We start from the raw sequence: 6000 nt of genomic DNA, 5'->3' as shown, positions 1-6000 counted from the left end.
ACAATTACTTTCGTCGCTTACCTTGTGTTTGGCAATGGAAATTCTGTTTGTCACCAGTGCGTCTCTAAGTTTGGTTTCGCTTCTCTTTTCGGCACTCCTTTTCTTTTAACTTGCAATGTATCTTTCACCACCTCCCTTTAAGAACTACCTCCTGCTTCACTTTGTTTTCTTTTTCGCCAACAATTACGAACAACCAACGAGCTCAGCTTCGTAGCTTCGTATTCAAGGATTTAAAGCTGGTTTGGTATTGCTATGTTTTGAAAAAAAATTGCTTCTGCTGTGCTGTGAGAATAAGCAACTGTGAAATAAAGTAGTAGAGTGTTTGGTAAACTTTTTTTTATAAAAGTGCTTTTGAAAAAAAAAAAAAAAAGCAGTATTATAGTGTTTAATAAACTTTTATGTAAAACAGATGTGAAAAAAAGCTTGTTTTTCAAAGCTAGGTTTTGCAGCTCTGTGTTTTTGGCTTTTTTTCATCCAAAACTGTGAAAAAAAGCTGAAGCTGAATGTTTACCAAACATAAAAAAGCTCTCACCTTTTTTGATAGCCATTTTTTTTTCAAAATCACTTTAGCACCAAATTAGGGCTTAAAAGTGTAGGACAGAAGTTGGCTCCCTTCCTTTGACATAATTGCATGGTCAATCAAAGTAGCTTTTTTTTTTTTTTTTTTTAACATATCATTTTTGTACACGATATAATTGTTGGCATCTTCTGCGACTTCTTTACCCTCACTGTTCAAAACAATACCAGACTTAACGGTTTGAAGCCATCTTTTTAGTATGTACTCTAGGCAACAACTCTTTGTAGCTACATTTAGCATAATTTGAGACTGTATGTTAACCAACCTCCTCATCTTCTTGTAGCCCTCTCAAGTACTTTATACACTTCTTCATTGCCATCCGTTGACTTCTCTCTCAAGAAACATGTAACACTCTTTAATTCCTCCATTTGAAACCTTTCAAACATAAACCGGGTGTACAATTTGGCAATTTGAGCTTAATTGGGGTACAAAGTTAAATAGGAGGGGCTGTATTTTCATTATGGTCACCAACCACCTTTTTCTAATATTGTTGTCCAAGGGCTCAATTAAAACGTATGATGAATTTAATCAAAGAGTGCTTCCAATGCACATACTACTTGTAAAAAGAATGAGCATTCTCTTCACATTGATTGCTTGACATTCCGGCCGGAAAACAAGAAAAAATAAAAAAACCCCAATTTGCACCCAATCCATAAATGTCCTTAAGTCAAGTTTCACCAACCAATTGATGTTCTTCTACCAACGCCTTCCACCTCGCCTTCAATCCTTCTTTGCTTTCAATATCCCATATGCAATCATGCAAATTCTTGAAAATGATCTGAACCCAACCATTTTTCTTGAATTTATTAACAATATGCCATATGCAATATCGATGAAAGGTTGTCGATAGTTTAATGCCAATCACCTTTGCTATGACACCATCTTGATCTATAATTATCAAATTTAACGACTCACCTGGAATAGCTTAAAGAAATTCTTCAAACAAGCAATCAAAGCTCTCAATCTTTTCATTTTTCAGGAATCCACAACCCAATAACGTAGTTTCACCATGGTTATTCACTCCAAACAAAAGAGCAAACATCATCCCATATACATCGATGTTGAACATAGTATTCAACACATTCACATCACCAAAATAGCCATAAGCACGTCTTGACTTTGCATTTGCTCAAAATAAATTGTCAAGTATTCCGGCTTCATCAATCTCCATCTTGAAATAGAATAACTCATTTTTCTCTTTCTCATTCTCAAAATGCTCTTTAAGCATTTTCGCATCATGCCCAATTGGATGAGCTTGCAATTGTTGCTCAGCATTATACATATCCTTGGGGGTGCAACTAATTAATATTTCTAATTCCTCCACTTTGCAGCTCCAATAAACCCACTTGTTTATTGATGAAAATATTCGCATGCGCACATTGTTCAATCATCACCTTCTTTGCCTTAGAAACCCAATGACAAGATCTAAATAAGTGTGCGGCACTTGCCATAAGGTGATTGTGTCCCTCTTTGAAAACTGCTACAACAAACTATCATAACTAGCTAGCTTCAACAATGCAACTTTCGCCTTGCAGTCATATCTACTGTTTTCCCTCTTACCTTTCTGATTTGGTTTGGGATTAGCATCCAATTTCATTTAGCCTTGTTTGCAATAAACAAATTCCTTCCTTACCAAAACATCACCATCACTGCCCTTTTTACTACAATGTTCCTGAATCCCAAACCCAGTTGTGATTGCATAATTATTGTAATAAACGTACGTACCCTTCATCCAACGAATCAAACTCTAAATTTAATTTAGGGTAAATTACATTTACTCCCTTAAGTTTGTGGTCAATTACAACCCCACACAACTCCGTTATATTTTTTGTTAGATTCTCCGTTATATGCCTATGTGGCCGTCATGGACCCCACTTTCAGGTGGGACCTACTACTTCACAATTTGGATAACACAAAACTAAGGGCAAGACTTACTCATCATGGTGCAATTGCTTCCTAGCTCCAACTGCTGCACTGCTTCCCACTCAAAACTCAGGGACTGGTAAGTCCTCATCTGAAGGCGGTGCCAACACCCACTCTTCAATGCTGTCATCAAGCACGATCCTTCTGTTTTTCTTTGCCCACTAGAAGAAAAAAGCACATTTATCACGGTGGATGCCCGTGATAAATTGCAATCTAGCACGGGTTATGTCCATTGTCAAATGCAGTGTAACCACGAAGTATGCCCATGGTAGATTGGGAGCTAACAGCACGTGCTATGGCCATTGTAGATTATAAATTGATCACAGCTAGTCCCGTTATTAAAAAAAAGTTCAAAAAAAAAAAGTATTTAATAAATAAATAAATATATATATATATAATAAAGATATTTATTTACAAAATTGCACATTTACACAAAATCACTGAGTTATACTTTACATTTATGTACCAAAACATGTATAGACTTTGTTTCACACTCCAAAACAAAACTCAAGTCCTAGTTCCAACCTTGATCCTTCAATGATATTCGTCTTCTCTACAATCGTTTCTTCAAGAAGACATACATCTCCAACAAGCCAATCACATTTCAAATTTGCAGGTGCTTGTAAATGTAGTAGTTGATATGAGTTATAAACCCTCATGAATTAGAACCACCAACCACATATGAGACACAAGGAAAAATATCAAGCTTAGAAATCAAAACTCATCACTCAAGGACATCATATACAAAAAAATTTAAATCCACAAAATCAATTACACAAAGGCGCAAGCAATTATGGTCCAAGTGAGTACATGGTGCCTGTAAAAAATAAATCATCGCTAGAATTCAAGGCTCCTTTTTTATTTCAAACCAACTGCCATAGATTGACTTTCTTACTAGAAGAGTATTGTGACATGAAAAACAATAGTGAAAATATAGAAAGAGAGAGACAAAGAGACCACATGTATTAGTATCAAACATATGAATATAAATGTGCATGCTTTCCTTTGTGTGTGTGAAAGAGCGATGTAAAGAGAAGGATTAAGGGGATAACCAAATATAACTGCAAGCGACTGGTGGGAACTTGAACGACAGTTTCTTTGCTTCGTGGGTTTTTAATTAAGTTTTCTTTCCAATAAAAATTATATCAACTTTTATTATGTTAGTTGTTTTACAACTATATCATCATCATTGGGACTCTTTTATAGCCATAAAGCTAAAAGTATATTGGGACTCTGATATGGCGCAACACCCATTAATGGGTTAATAAATTTAAATAAAATTATACATATTGTTGTAGTCCTACTGGATTAGGATTTTGATTGTGTAAATGCTAGTGTGATTTTGATTGTGTAAATGCTAGTGTATCTACGAGTATCTTGTATATTCCCTTTAGTATTTTAATTCCTATTAGAGATGTAATCCTGTTAGGGTAAGGATTCTACCTATCCTACTATACTTACTATAAATAAAGGCATAAGGGGGTGATACAACACACACCCCAGAATTACATATCTCTCTTCCCTCTCTGTTGCCGCCTGCCCACTCTCCCTTTCTGTCCTTTATACAGTTCAGTCAAATAGGCCTAAAACACATTATCAGCATGCTCTTGCCAGAAGCTAAGGAACTGAAGGATCGTAGGTGGAGGCTCTCTTCTACAAATTCAAAGGCTTTCAATTGTTTTCTGCCAATCAGGTTCTTCTAAAATAAATCAAGATATTTGAAAAAACCTTGAAGCATGAAAACATTCCCCATGATGCATGAACCCCCCTATATTTATATTTTCCTTCCAATTATATATATTGTATATGTGTTCATATATTTTGTCAATATATATACTTGTTCATGCATTACGCAATTATGCTATGTGGAATTGTGAGTCAAAACATCAAAATTAATTTAGGATCAATTAGGGTTTTTAACCCTAGAATTCGAAAAAAGAAAGGAAAAAAAACTGGGAATTACGGCTCCACTGCCGCACCACCATGTTGGCCTAAAGCCCAGCTGCATGGGGAACGGTGTCGTTTGACACCATGGACCATGCGTGCAGCCCTTTGGCCTTGCTACGTTTCAAACACAACCAGGCTTCAGCCTGGGTTAACTACCACATTGGCTTGAAGCCCCTGATCCAACCCGAGCCTATACTCGCATACCTAAAGCCATGCTGGGCTTATCCCTAACAAGGCTTGAAGACCCGACCCACGCTAGCACGGCCTGTTGCCATTTACTGGGCTTTTGCTTTGCCTTAGGCCACATGTCGCAAGCCTTTGGCTTGTTGGGCTTGTCCCTGCGACCCATTGACCCAAAACCCAGCTTTGGCTAGGGCTTCCTTGCACCACCCGCAAGCTAACCTTGGGTTAGGCTTGCCCCGTGCACCTGTCTCAACTTATAACGCCATCAACTTTGCTGTTGGGCTTCCTAGTCTCTCGGTCCATGGCCTGCAGCCACCCGAGCCCACTAAGCCTTCTAAGGCTTTGCCCTACTCACGGCACCCAAGCCCAATGTTATTGGGCTATGGTTTTTCGAATCCAACGCTAAGTTTTGGCATTTTAAATAATTTTAGCCCGAATGTTATTATTATTTTTACTTCTATGATAGACCTTGTATGGTCTCAATCTATTGAATTAATTATAGTGGCCAGCAGTCCATTAATCTAACAATTAATTCAAAATTATTGGCTTGAAGTTCACTTTTTAGCATTAATGATTCAATAAATTATTTCGTTTCTTTGAACAGTTGGCTATCTTCCGTAATCCCGATGCACTCACACTTTGGTTCCTAAAGCAATCCACAAAGTCACTACATTTTATTATATATTGTATTCTGTGTTCTTACAGGTACTCTTATATAAACTAAACGTTCATAACTAAATTGAACCTGTAGTTTCAAATTTAGTGCCTTTGGAAACCAAAGTTTTCATTCAAAACTTACCACATGAAACCTGTAGTTTCATGCTTAAAATTAAACCAATACATGTTTATAGAACCCGAATGTTCAACAATGTATGTCTATTGCTTTCAATATGACTAACTACATTTTGTTGTACCCTCTGTTTGGGGACATGTTGAACTTAAACAAACTCAATTTCACCGCTTTGGAAGTCTTTAGAAGAAACTACCTGAAGTGGGTTCAAGATGTGAAGCTCTACCTTACTGCAAAGTCTTAGAGCTACCATCGAGGAACTAACTGATGATGTACCCATCGACGAAGCTCAAAAAGCTATTGATATGATCTTCATCCGAACACACATCCATGATGCACTGCAGAGTGAATACCTTATAGAGATGGATCCACGTACTCTCTGGCTCACTCTGACGGATCACTTTGATCACCAGAAATACATTTAGTTGCCTGAAGCAAGACACGACTGGCAGCACTTACACTTCCAAGACTTTAAGTCTGTGAATAAGTACAACTCTAAAGTTTGTAGAATCCTATCATTGCTGAAGTTTTGTAAAGAGGACTTAATCGAACAGGATATTCTGGAGAAAACCTATTCGAC

Source organism: Pyrus communis, chromosome 2 (assembly GCF_963583255.1).
Source record: "Pyrus communis chromosome 2, drPyrComm1.1, whole genome shotgun sequence".
Taxonomy (NCBI): Eukaryota; Viridiplantae; Streptophyta; class Magnoliopsida; order Rosales; family Rosaceae; genus Pyrus; species Pyrus communis.
The sequence above is the reverse complement of the archived record's forward strand: the minus strand, read 5'-3'. Positions refer to the sequence as shown.